This window comes from Misgurnus anguillicaudatus, chromosome 15 (assembly GCF_027580225.2).
Source record: "Misgurnus anguillicaudatus chromosome 15, ASM2758022v2, whole genome shotgun sequence".
Taxonomy (NCBI): domain Eukaryota; kingdom Metazoa; phylum Chordata; class Actinopteri; order Cypriniformes; family Cobitidae; genus Misgurnus; species Misgurnus anguillicaudatus.
This window is the reverse complement of record NC_073351.2, coordinates 14,368,212-14,383,273: the sequence shown is the minus strand read 5'-3', so window position 1 is coordinate 14,383,273 and position 15,062 is coordinate 14,368,212. Positions and strand designations below refer to the sequence as shown.

General features: G+C 37.9%; 1 protein-coding gene across 2 annotated transcripts in view; it reads right to left on the bottom strand.

Moving 5' to 3' along the window:
* The window catches only part of mob2b (MOB kinase activator 2b), a 41,079-nt gene that overhangs the window by 25,385 nt on the left and 632 nt on the right, over positions 1 to 15,062 (bottom strand). The gene's annotated exons all lie outside the window — the stretch shown is intronic.

The following is a 15,062-nucleotide window of genomic DNA, read 5'->3' as shown; positions in this document are numbered from 1 at the left end:
ACACCCAAGATGAGAGGGACTCGCCCACTCCAAACCCACAGCGGAAAAGAGGTAAACTGAGCATTTTATGAGCAGTAACAAAAGACATACATTTTATGTGTGTAATTCAATTACATTTTAAATATTCACATGAAACATTAATGATAATCGTATTTAAATAGGCATATTTCTGCACCATTATACAGAGTAATAATACCACACACCACTTATGTACTAATGAACCATATGATATGACACTACGTGGTAAACTCTAGTTTGAATACACATCAGGGGCAAATTATGGCTCAATGTTACGGCGCCATCTGCTGGAAGACCCCCTTAAGCACATCGGTTTTGAAAGGAGCATGAAGTGTTAACTGTATTACAAATAAAAAAGCTAAACATTAAAACTTCCAAAATAATGGAAATGTTAGGAATTAAATACATTTACTATGTGTAGTATGCATACTGTGTGTATAGAATGCTAGATATTGTACTACATACTGCCAAATGTTCCCTGCACCCCAAGGAGTCCAGAAATAAAAATGTAATTAAAAACTCATTAATTGTACTTAGAATAGAAAAATGATATTATTACATACACAATATATAAAATGATAGGCAGCACCCAGAATTTACTCAGCAGTTTGCCATTATTTCATTTGAACACAGCTAGTGTGGCCTTCAGCCTGGCAAACTGGTCAAATTTCACTTTGACTGTCATTTTAATACAAGAAAACACAAACATATTTCTTACAGTAAAGCCAATATCTGAATTGGTAAACGATCTTGTGAGATGAATCAAATAAATCGATATGATGCAGGATGCTGTGTCCTCAATGCCGTTAATTCCAGATCATTTACTCGAAGCAAAGCAACAACCCTGTAACCTGCACCAACTTGAAAGGCTTTTACATAGCTTGAAGTAGTACGAAATGAGCCGGTTGTAAAAAATGTGTTGTGAACGAGCAACAGCCAATGATGTCCCGAACCTTATTACTAGCCAATCATTATCCCTGTTGTTTTCAGGCAGGTGGCTGAGGGCATGTTGTTGAGAGAAAAGCACAAGAGACTATGTAGATATATTCCTACAAAGCAAAACAAGCTGAACCTGAATAGGGCGAGACACACCATGTGTCTTAGCATGCCCAGACAGGAGCAGGTACGGTTTTGGGGGTATAGGAGAAACAACAACTACTATACTACATTACATCTCATGTTATTACAAAACTGCAAAAAAAATGTCTTTGTTTTGATGTACACAATGGAAGATATTTTGAGGAATGTTAATAATAACCAAACCAATCAGAAGCACCATTGACTTCCATAGTAGGAAAAGAATAATACTATGGAAGTGAATGGTGCTTCTCCATTAGTTTGGATACCAATATTAATCAAAACATCTTCCTTTAAATAGTAATGCGGCTTTCACATAGGATGCGGTGTGCGCTGCGCTCGCCGCTGGGTTCGGCGCAGCCAAGCGATTTGTGCTCTGATGGCCAGACCAAAGTAGGCGGGGTTTTTAATAAATTACTACAGTGTTTATATTTGCGTTAAATAGTCGACGAGGAATACAGAGACTGATGTTGCTCGTCTCCATTTCACGTAACTTTAAGTATACCTACAACATGCTGCTTGACTTAAAACACACCTGACATGCCACTTGAATTGAATTGCTACGTGTTTCCATGAGACGGCTTTCCTTCCGATGTCTCTGTAGGAGCATAAACTTGTATTATAAAGCTCTGAGAATCCCGAGTATAAGCTTTCTTCCATTTTCCTTGTTAGGATGCCCCGTTTCTATTGGCCGCGCGGGTAATCGTCACAGAGCGCAGCGCAAAAGTTAAACTATTTTGAACTTTGACCGCGGCGTGAGCTCGCGCTTTACTCGGCGCAACAACAAACCGCCCTCGCGCGGCGCAAGCCATTGAATTGAAAGGGTTTCATAGCGCAGCGCAGCGCACACCGCTTCCTATGTGAAAGACCCATAACCCCCCCACTGAAAAAAAGATGATTCATTTAATTTACTATTTTTTTTTAAAGTAAGTGGTTGCAATAAATTTATTTAAGCTTGATTTTAGCAAAAGTTTTTTATTTTATTTATTTTTTCTCATTTTCTGTGCTTAAATGAAGCTTAAATAAATTGATTGCAACCACTTACCTAAAAAAAGTAAATTGAATGAATCGTTTTTTTTTCAGTGTACTACAATTTACTAATTTTTTAAAAGTAAGTGGTTGCAATCAATTTATTTAAGCTACATTTAAACAAAAGTTTTTAATTTTTTTTATTTTTCTAAATTTTGTGCTTAAATGAAGCTTAAATAAATTGATTGCAAACACGTACCTTAAAGAAAAAATTGAGTAAATTGAATAAATATTTTTTCAGTGTTGCCAGTCCTGAAGTGTTACAAATAAAAAAGCTAAACATTAAAACTTCCCAAATAATGAAAATGTTAGGAATTAAATACTTTTACACATACTATGTGTAGTATGCATGTTGTGTATAGATTGCTAGATATTGTAATACATACTCCCAAATGTTCCCTGCACCACAAGGAGTCCAGAGATAAAAATTAGGGATGCACCGATATGGAACTTTTGGCCGATACCGATAACTCTTTATATTTGGGGGCCGATTACCAATATCTATAGGCCGATAAATATTCATATTATTTTCACAATGAAAAACTCGCAGACCGCGGACATCTTGTCTTTGCGCTAGACTAGCATACTCTTCTTAAGCCCGCAACACGTGTCATCTTCGTGCTATGTCACAAAAAGCACCAATCAAAACTCCACATTGCCAGCAATGAGCAAGTGAAGTGGTTCGACAAACCAAAATAATCCATAATTTATCGGCTTTCATTTATCGGCCTAATTTTGCTATCAGACCGATAACCGATAATATTAAAAATAAGCAGTTATCATGCATCCCTGATAAAAATGTCATTAAAAACTCATTAATTGTACTTAGAATAGAAAAATCTATTCACATGATATTATTACATACACAATATATAAAAATGATAGGCAGCACAGAGAATTTACTCAGCAGTTTGCCATTATTTCATGTTGAACAGCTAGTGTGGCCTTCAGCTTGGCAAACAGGTCACATATCACTTTGACTGTCAGAAAAGGGTACATAAGCTGTCACTGGCACGGTACCATTTAAGGTCCTAATATGCACCCTTTAGGTGCAAAGGTGTACTTTTTTTAAAAGGGCACTGCCCCAATGACAGCCTTTGTACCTCTTTATCTGAGAATGTAGCTCAATCATTTGCCCTCCATTTTATGTTGGTCAATAAAACCTAAAATTAGGTTAAGCTTCCCCCACCAAAACGAAAAAACAAACAAACAGAGAAGCATCACTATTACCACTATCACCCTAAGTCCTTAATATGCAAATTACCTTTTTTAAGACAAAGCACATTAACTATAAATACTTAAAATTGGTCTACATTTAAAAGATTAGCAGTGCATCAAAGCCTTTAATGTGCTAAATGGTTATGACATCATGATGATTTCTGAATGGCAGCTTTCCTTCCATAAACGGTGTTGATGGACAGAGGAGGAGCTTCACATTGTAAATCCTGTTTTTCATGACACACAAAATCACAAAAGAAATGCTTTGTGAACAGGACTAAAAATAGCCAAGTCAGGACGACTTAGGAACAATGATTATTAAGGGAGCACTCTACTCATGGTATTGTAGTACTGGGGACTGCTCTATTCACTAATCTTTCAGTAATAGTGTTGGTATGGGAGTTGTGAAGAGACCGATGAAAGAAGAGTTCACCCTGCAGGACTATCAGCAGCAGCACTGGATTATACAGGCATTAAGTGGAGTGCATTCCACAGCTGGCTAACACTTACGTAACATTCATATGATGCTGCACTCACTACAGGGGGCCCTGGGTCAATACACTTCGCATGTACACTATTGAACAGTGTGTACATTATATGCAGCATATTTGCATTCTTGGTGAGTTGAGCACATACTTCACAAGAATTATAAATCCAAGTTTGGCACATTTAACCATAATAAATAGATATTAACTTAGCGGTAAGTGAAGTGCACGGCTAAGTGCATAAAATAATTTAAAGGGCTTTTAAATCATTTTAATCAGGCGTTATGCAATGCTGCGAAGATATCCAAAAGGGCTCAAAATCAAATTCATGTGCCAAGCAAGGACGTATATTTGGTTTAAACATTGGTGATGTTTTTCATTGATCATTGTATAAATATTGGAGGGGCGTAATTTTGAGATTTGATTACTGGGGGTTACCCCCCCCCCCCCCACACACACACACTCAGGAACTATCCCCCGGGTCTTGCTCCTGTAATGCTCAGTGGTAAAGCATTGCATTAGTAGCACAAAAAACAACACGCATACTAAAAAGATATTGTATACCTTCTAATGCACTTGTTTCATCCAGGTTGCATTGGATAAAAGCGTCTGCCAAATGTAACATTTAGCTTACATGTAAATGTACCAGGCAAAAGCAAGACTCATAGATCACATCTTAGACAACAGCAATGTACCAAAGATCTTGCTCACCAAAAAAACTCAGAATCTGTATCTACTATGGGTTCAAATTTAAATACGGCATTGCTACTCATGTTAAAAACAACAATTTAATTCTGGATGCAAAAATAGGCTACACACTAGCTTCAGGGAGAGCACGATTATCGGGTTCTACAAACCTATTGTCCTAAATTCTTGACTACCGGTATTTTTAATCTTCTTAAACGGTCTCTAAGCTTACCAGGAGCTAATAATATAGAGGTTCTGCTAGTAAAAAAAGGACAATTTTAGGGGGAGGAGTGTTAAAACCAGGTGTGCTGGCTGCAGTACAAGTCATAAACTCCACCCCCTCTCCATGCAAACGAACGGGACTCGGCTCTAAATAAAAAAAACGATTATTTACACTTCCAATAAAATTTTCCGAAGGATGGTTTTGGTCCTTTAAGGTAGATATTATCACACTGATAAATGTCCAATTGAAGAGTTTGGTTTCACAACGCGAGAAACGCCATAAAAAAAATGAGTTTCCGCCAAAATCAGTATTGTATCAGGTCAGTATTTAAAGTTAATTCTTAATTTTACGCAAAATACAATATTCGCCGTGTTTTTCTTTCATCTTTTCTCCCTTTTTCCCAAAACGCAATAAATGCCACTCCTCCTTTCTGCAGAATGCGATAAATCCACTCAACAAATCACAGCGCACAATTCCACGTATTGTAAACAACAATGGCGGCACGTTGAATACACGTAATCATCTTGTACTTCGTGATCAACAAACAAACAAAAACAAAATAAAACTTTGATGGCATTGCTAAATCCGTGGTGGTTTTCTGTGGCGGGGAAAAAATGTAAGCCATCAACATCTAATAATTTACGCAAGAGGCACTCGGGAGATGGAAAAATGCACATTGACCCCAGCTGATCTTATCAAAAACTTTCCATTACTTTACGCGAAGCCAACGAAAATCGGGCAGGACCAAAACATTTTACAGATGATCGCTGTAAAAAAAGTTCAGCGACGGCATCCCAAGTGTAATCGCACCAATGACAGTGTTCTTAATATGACAAAGTGTTTTGATTAATACCATTAATGTTTATATCAGTGTATACTACTAGTCAACTAAATGAATATAACATGGCAAAGATGAATGCACATTTATATATTGGTTCAAAAAATTTATAGCATTTTGAAAACTTTTTTATAATAAATCTTTGAAAAACAATCGTTATGATTGGCGTGGTTGAATTTGATGCGCCAGCATTTGGGCAAAAGTTTGAAATGCAGCTCCCCATCTGGCTCCATGGACAATTCTTTCTGCGCATGCCCTGACTCCAAACTGACGTTTTACGTAACATGGCAGCACCCATGGTCGGACATTTTTTACTTCAATTCATTACAATGTAAGGAAGCAATGTTGCGTCGTCCATCTTTTTTTACAGTCTATGGTTAAAACCCTTTATAACATTAATTAATCTTATTTCTTACATTCAGGAGAAGTTTCAAAGCTTATTGACTGTGTATATTATCCACTTGAAATCTACCCTATATTTTCAATAACACTTGTTTTGGGTAACCCCCTTCCTTGGACTGAACCTGAAACCTGTGTGTCAGCAGCGCAGGTCTTTTAAGAGCTGAAACCACAACTACAGTCTATATTTGTTGATAAGGTACATGTGCTTTCGTTTCGAACCGCTGAAACAAACTGAACATTTAACTTACTGAAAACTACGTCACAAAGTCAACTAACATGGATAGGGTTTTATCAAAATTTAGAGATGTTATGCGAGTTCTAAAAGCATCAGACATAACAGGTTAAAAACTACAAGCAATATGTTGTCAAATGTTATTGCAACACCAAAAAACGTCTGAAACATCTGATGACTGAACGGCTAAGAAGTGAAGGGCTTTAGTTTCCTCTTATCCGTTTTCACTGTCAGAAGGCTACTACAGGTCAACATCTTGGCCCACCTTCCAGCCTCGATAATCTTATTTCAGACAGTGCTGGACATTGTGCGTGTTGCTTCCTTTAGATAGAAAGAAATTTTAGTTTATAACATGCATACAAACAAGAGTATAAATCCTGGCTGTGAGTGACCTTCATGGTTATTTGGAAAGAATTACACGTCGCTTCTACTACTACTCTTGCTTTTGGCTAAAGATAAAAAAGAAAGAAGCATAGTTTTGCATGGACGGAAAATGTAAAAATCAAGTGTTTGCATCTTCTGTGGGAGTGCACAAGGATTTGCACAGGTAAATGCTGAGAAAATGTTTGTTATTTAGCCGCCGCTTTCATACAAAGTAATTCCAATGCTATGTATTCCAGTGAACAGAAACACTGCAGTGGCAAAACCTAAATAAGATTTAAACACAATTACCAAACGCAGCCTTTAACCTACATGCCACACGGTATAATGTGTGTGTGCGCGCATGCAATGAAGCACCCAAGGCCTCGTGATAGATCTATGGAGAAAGCGTGCAGAAAGCTTGATATAACACAAATTAATCCAATTAAAGCACATTGCAGGTCCATACAAGGAAAGGACATGCTTTAGTCAGCTTCCTTCAACAAACCCATTTACATTTTCCTCAATGCATTCAAGTATGCAAACCTAGAGTTTAACTATCCTAAGCCTTGTTAGCCAACACTACACTAAACCATTCACATTGCAATAATCCTTTTCAAGTCAATGTGCAAGAAATGCACTGAGGTCTTACCGAAGGACGTGCAGGGAGGAAGTGGAAGAGGAAAGACCAGAAAAAGAAAGTGATGCTTCTTCGGCACGTGTGCGTTTGAGGATGCAATGTAGGTCATCAGAAACAGAACATGCGAGAGGAAGGATGATTGAAAGATACAACACAGCAAGTGCCATCTAAACTTAGAGCAAAAGAAATGACTCGACTGATGCAGTTCTTTAAAAACAAGATTCAAACTGTTTACTTGAATATTTCTAAAATAAACATATAATAAAACTATAAAGTGACAGGACATCAATGGTTGCCAGGTTTTTCAAATAACCTTCTTAAAGTCGCCATGAAACGGAAGTTGCGATTGCCTTATTTTCCCTGTGATGACGTATATCCGAATAAAACGGCTTTTGAGAAGAAATAAGGCAGGGCTGGATTTGAATTTGTCCATCGAGATTTGATTGGATCATTTGAAGTTGGGTTGTGTTGCTAATTGCTAATCGCTGCGATCTTCTCCCGGACCCCGCCCACCTGCCATACTTATGACCGGAAGTGAAGAGAGATCGTTTTGATGAGAGGAGGAGATTTGCATTTTTGATTAAAGATTATGAGCACACACAATTTTTTAAAAAAAATAATGAAGCTCACAGATAAGTCAATTGTTAATAATACCACAATATAAAAAAATATATATCGTTTTCCATTTCAATTTCATTGCGACTTTAAGAACAGAAGGTCAAATCTTTACACACTATTTTTGTAATCTAAAAGTAAATTTCATCAGTGTTTAAAAGTATGCTACAGTCAGACAAATGATCCAAAAATGGTCTCAGACCAACACTGGGGCACTAAAAGTTCCTAATTTAGATATATGTACAAACATTTGGCATGTAACTATATTAAAGTGTATTTTTTAAAGGGTACCACCCCAGTGACAGCTAGGGAGTATATTGACCTTTGTTTTGACAGTGTAACATATGTGACCACAAAGCTTAGTGCAAAATTTCTTCATACTATAAAAATAGTAATAAAAGGTTCGTTTAAGAAGCTTTGACTGTAAGGTGCTTCAATGGCATCGTTGCAACTTTGTAGGCCACTTTGTAGTGTCACTCGCACTTGAAACTTGCGGTCTGTCCTATAGTTAGCTTATTCTTCCTGTGTAAAGGACAAAGTCATACTGAAGTAAAAGACTTTAAGAGAAAGGAGCACATTATTATCCTCTCGTCTTTGTCTTCTTCAGCATCTCCGATATTCTTTTTTAAACTCGCTCTGTTTAGCTGGCTGGCTTCTATTAAAAGCACTCAGGCCTGCAGGGAGGACTGAGCTGTGTGTTGATTTCTTCCTCTGTGCCCTGGCAAAGGGGACACATGTCCCGACCAATGGCCACGAGCTGTAACTGTGACGTCACACAAATGACGTCGGACTAGGAAAGCAAGGGATGCAGAAATAGAAGAAGGAAAAGGATGTCTGACTCACAGGCTTGGGCGTCACCAGCTCACATGAGCGAGATGAGACAGCAAATCTCTGACCGTGAGGCACATTTTTATTCAGCTACACAATGCACACTGCACAAGACTTGAATTATAGAATATATGAATTTAAATGTTTAAATAGTCAAAACAGGGTGACCATACTGCTAATATAGTAAGCTAATGTTTGTAATAAAGAAAGAATGCTAAATGCATAAGTGTATAATTTAGAGTAGTGCATGACTGCTTTTACTGAATGGAAAAGGAGAACGTGAACATTTTGCAAAACATTTTGTTTGGTATTTTACAGTATAACAGTTGTAGTAATACATCATTGGAAACAACATAGAGTGAATAAATGATATTCACGGGTGAACTTTTCCATTAAGAAGCTCATTGTGCGTTTCTGGAAATCAACAGTGAGACACAGACTTATGAAGTACTTCATACTCGGTCTCAAACCCTTTTATTACAACTAAAAGAAAAAGCTTTGTGGCAAAAAAAAGAGATTCTAGCCACACCTAACTGAAGTTGTTTGCTTTTACCACACAAGCTCAGAAAACCAGAAGCTGTTTGGTTTTGGGTATGGTTAGAGAATATCAGAGTTAGTTTGCATCCAAAATTTGCACTTTTGCTAAAGGCAGGTGTAGGTTTTTCAGGAAGTGATGAGAAAAGGTGAGAAAAAGCAAGCAAATGAGAAGAGCTATTCTGTATTTTTATGATATAAAGAGGAAGTGTGTATATGGCAACAAGCTATTGTACCCTTTCAAAAAGTCCAGCTTTGCTCCTAAAGAGTTCATATCAGTACTTCAGATGCACATAATGGTACCAAAGAGTGCTTATTAGCACATGAAAAGGGTACATATTGGTACCATCAAATACATATCTGATTCTGCACCTAATGGTACATGTTAGGGGACCTAAAGGGGACATACCATGAAAATCTGACGTTTTCCATGTTTAAGTGCTATAATTGAAAAAGAACAATCCAGTAAATTAGTTTTGGTAAACCATTCTCTGCAAGGACAGCTCCCCTTGTGATGTCAGAAGGGGATCTTATTATAATGATACCACCCTTTAATCTGCACTATCCAACCACAGCAATGCCATTTAGTGCAGAGAGAAATGTGAAAGAAAAAAAACAATTGACAGCACAATTGAATTTCAATTTTAACAAACCACCATCACTGTGATCAGTGTTTGCATTTCATGAGCTCATTTGCATTTTAAAGGACACACCCAAAACAACGCACCTACAAAGTGGCAATTTTAACATGTTTTGATAAATTATCTTTAACCTAAAACTTTACATGTGTACTCTGGGGACACTAAAAATTTATTTTACATCTTTAAAAAAGTCTTGTGAAATGGCCCCTTTAAAGGGTACTGCCTCAGTGACAGCTTTGAAAAGTATATTTGCACATCAAACATATTAAAAAGGTTATACATGGCTAAAAAAAAACAATTTGCAAATGTACTTTCACTTTCAATTCATACACAAAACCATAAAGGCTTTACAAGGCCATTATTTAAGTTACGACATGTGTACTGACGTAATACTTCCTGGTTTATCGGTTAGACCATAAAAAGAGACTCTTAGCCTGCCTGACATAATGTGCTGCTCTTAAAGCCGTTCATCCAACTCTAATCTTGTCAGTTCAGAGAAACATGCTCCAAAACAGAATGCTCAATGGAAGAAAGTGTCTTTGTGAGCCGATCTAGGATCAGTCTGGGCCAAAATACATTTATATTTATTATAAATAATAACTCATTATTTGAAAATAATAATTAATAACTAATATATCAGACCATCACCAGATCTAAATATTCAAAACAAAGGCAAGACCCAAGTTGTCACTGTAGCACCTCAGGCCCGGCATACCATGCAGGACAAACTCTTGAGGTCTGTCATGACCGGCTCACTGCTCCAGACCTCTCTTTCCCTTCTTTGGCCAAAACATGAGCACCGCACGCCTTCGTTTTACCTGCTAGCTGTCAACTAATAGCCATCACACTAACACACGTTCGTATCAGAGCAGAACAGCCAACAGATCGGATGCACATGAACACACAATCGTCAACTATATGGCTTCTGTTTTCCTTTCTGAACCAGGACTCGATCCATAAGTCCAATTATTCAGTCCTGGAAGGGGCGGGAGACAAGTGCTACCATAAGCGTTCAGCTGGGTGCTGTGAAGGGTATTGAACGCTCCCAAACCGCAAAATATAAAACCTACTTAAAGGGTGAACTGGAGGTATAACTTTAAACCTTGTGTGAGCTCTACATTTCGTCAGGTCTCTGCTGTGAAACATCCGGATTACCTTTCGTTTGCTTTTAACCTACACACATTCTTCTAGAGGAGTCCTGGACTGCCCAAACCTGTGCTCGGTGAAGCCACGCCCTAACATTAGAGTCGATTTTTGAAGAACTGATAGACGGTCAGTCTTCTGTGCCAGGAGTGGGAGGTTTGAAATAAGCACTTTGCAATATCTTTACAACAGCAGAATGAGGGAGATACATTTGGGCATGGCAAATGCTCAAAGAGTCCATACTATATGATCTTATGATGCCTTAATGATAATAGGAAAACAAACTTGAGTTACAAAAGTTATTTCTGTATTATGGCTACGAAAGCTTTTGCAATTAAACTAAAGGAAGGTTTTAGACAAATGGGAACTGTTACCATTTCCTAACAGTTACCAATCCATACACTAAATGCTGTTACTTGAAAAAAGATTTTTTTTAATTAGAGCTAATTTTGTTATAAAACAAGACCATTGATGTTTTGCGGTGTCCATTTGACAGCTTACTGGCAAAAACACTGAACTTAAAGGATGTTTGGTGGAGATGTTCACGTCACAAATGGTCATATTTCTTAATCAGCTGTCTGGAGGAAAACCCAGTGAGAGAAATACCACATGACATGTAACAGACATTATCGGTCATCCGTCAAAATATGATGCGGGCTGACACGGGAATGTAAACCTGGGTCATACTGTCGTCTGGTGGCATTCCAAATATGTTTTAAAATACAGGGCTTTTAAGTACAATGTGCTCAGCCCCATGAAACAAGCAGCACTCGAGTAGATTTTGAAATATAATATCACCTCAGCCTATCAGTATAACCTACCAAAGCCAAATGAGCACTGCGGTGAAATGCGCAAGAAGCCAACCATCAAATCCGAGGACATGTTCTCAAAAAATCCAAAAATGGAGCCCATGTCTGTTAGCCTTAAGACCATCTATATGAACTCTGTAAAATTAGCTTCCCGAGCTATTTTATGGGGTCTTTAAAAAGTTTTTTATATGACTTGAAAGACCAAGGGTTTCAAGGTAGTAACACTACAAAAAATGTTACTAGGTGTGAATTTGTTTCAACCACAAACCACGCTGATAACTTGCACAAAGGGTCGGTAACTGCTCTCAACTTTGTACTTTCAATCATTTACAATACAATTAATATTAACAATACCTAATAAAATAACTGTCCCAGACTTGCCCCACTAGAGGTACATGTCATGAAAATACTTGTTTCAATCTACTGCAAATGCAAGGCCTATTTCTGTTGTAAGGTCAGCATTGACACAACTGAACACAGGCCATAGCCTTTTGACACCCCAAGAAAAGTCTTTCTGCAGATTGGGAGTACAAGGTTGGGAGGAAGGGTTTAAAGGTCAAAAACTGACACAATCATTAATGGTACATTCTCATGCATTACAGGCAATAGTGGACATCCCTGCTCGTGGAGATGATGATTTAAGCAGACAAGATGATGATGACAGTGCACGATCGCTATATATATGACAAAATTAGGCACACGGTCAGTGCAAATAAGTGCTATGTAACATAAAAGTGTGTCACAGTTACTGACTGTATACAGTTTGAAGATGTTTAGCAACGTTTATGTCTGCATCCAGACAAAACTTGAGTTTGAGTCGGTGAGTTCTCAAACAACTAAGCTTACTTGTTTTACAGTGGGAATAAGTGGAACAAATGGGCAAATTTGACCCAAGTTAGTTCCACAAACTCTGTCATAAAGGTTTAGCATAAAAAATTATTACGCAATTACATGGAGCCGGTTTATTTCAAATAATTGTGATAATGCATCACCCTCATCGTGATAATGCATCCCATTAACCACTACTTATAACATGGCACTCTAAAATGCTTGGTTCTGATTGGCCAGTCACGACATTCCAATGCATGTTATACCAAGATAACAACCGCCTGAAATTAATAACGTACGGTAACGCGGATGCGGCAAATCATTTTGACAGATACAGTTTAATATTACACAAAAATTTTATATAAATATGTATTTTAAGAACATATATGGCTTTATTTTTACAAATGATTTAACCAAATAGTGTGTTCAGGACATTAGAACATCTTGTCTTTTCGCAAAACCGTGAAAAATAATGATTTTCGTTGCGAAAGGTCTGTATTCATTAAAAATGAGCAAATACAATTTCAAATCAATATGTAATGTTCCTTACCTTAAATAGCCGTGTAATAGGCGAGATAATGTACAGGGAGCATAGTGATATTGTGAAATAACCCCTTCAGTGTGATACTAGCCCCTCTGCTTCGCATTGGACCCTGATCAGCGATAAGGGGGTGTACACACCAAAGCTTTTTTACGTTGCTTTATTTTAGCCGACTGCCAGCTTTCTTCAGCTGAGCGGTTTGGTTGTTGTGATACTTCTGCTTTGTTTATCAGAATTTGTATGATGCGCCGGTTAGATGTTGTGGTATTTGTCCTGCCCCTCCTCCACTGTGATTGGACGTCGGTGTGAGAATTGATATTGATGAGCTGAGCTGTTCATCCAAAGTTGAATATTTAAGGGCCTGTTTACACGAGAATGCTCGAGGGTGAAAATGTACAAATATTTTATCAGATGTGCCTTTCGTTTACATGGTGACAGCGTTTTTGGGGCTTAAAAATGCAAAAAAGTGAAACCACCATCCAGAGTTGAAATCTTAAAAATGCTCTACTGTCACGTTCCTGTCTTAAGGATAAAAACTCAAAAGTCTGCTCACGGTGGCTCTCGTCGCGTACGTGTTTACGTCACAGGCATACGCCGGTTCAGGAAAATAACAACAAACATGTCAGATTATTTCCATACGTATGAGCTTCAAGTTGCCAATTGCAGCTCTGATAAATATACAAGTCTTTCCAGCAGTTGTACGAAATATTCACAGCTAGTATTACTGATCAGAGAAGGCGCATTAATTACCAAATTGTTGATGAGCCAATTTGTCTGCGGCAAACCAGGCGGCTTTGGACGAGACCTGGGAAAACAAGGAAGATGGTTGTACGCAGGCACGCAGACTTGGTGGTGTTGTGTGTCAGTGCTTCACATTGCCACCTAGCCGCCTGAAGTGCATGCTACATCGAATATCACACATGTTTGCGTCACCGTACGCACGCAGATTTCCTCCTCAATACGCTTGTATAAACGCGGAATAAAAAGTAATAAAGCAACACCACTTTTGCTTTTTCTTTTCAGATCGTTTCCATGTAAACGTAGCCTAAGCGCAGAGCGCGAAAAAAACGCCAAGGAATGGCTTTCAGCGCGGAAAAAACTGCCAGCTGCTGGCTTTTTTGAAAAACGCTGCGCTTTGATTGGAAACAACTGAAAACATACGCCGGCCGTTGGCGTAAAAGCTTTGGTGTGCACATCCCCTAACAACTGGCTGCCTAATATATTATCCCTTACATAACAAATAGAAGGGATACATTCAACAACGGCGAGTCGGTTAATCACAAATAATCGCCATAATACAGCATCTTGTGTCTTACATTCATAAACAACTTCTGCAAAGAAGTAGTAAATAGTTAAATCTGACAACAGCGAGCCAACTGACTGCAAATAACCTCGATAAATGTACTGTACTGTAACTTCGACCCATTAATCATTCTATAAGAACCAAAACGTTTACATCCAATAACAGCAAGGAGTTTGATCCCAAAAAAATGATGATAATACACAATCCAAGATACTCACCCTATTAACCACTCTATACGGATTTAAAGGGATAAATCCAACAACAGCAAGCCAATTTAATGATAAAGGTCCGATAATAGTCCAATAATATAATTGTCCTGTATATTCAACCCAATAACCACTCCATAACAGTTAAAAGGGATACATCTAACAACAACAAGGTGAGAAACCGCGAATAACCGTGACAAGTGAATCGTCCTGTGTTCTCACCTCATCATTAACTAGTCCATAACAACTGAAACAGTTAAATTCAACAGCAGCAAGCCTGATTAATTGTGAATAACTGTTGTGACACATCATCCGATATTCTCACCCAATTAACTTGTAGTTTTTACTGCAAATAAAAAAAACATATTTCCTTACAGTAACTATAGTTGATCTATGGTTCAACAT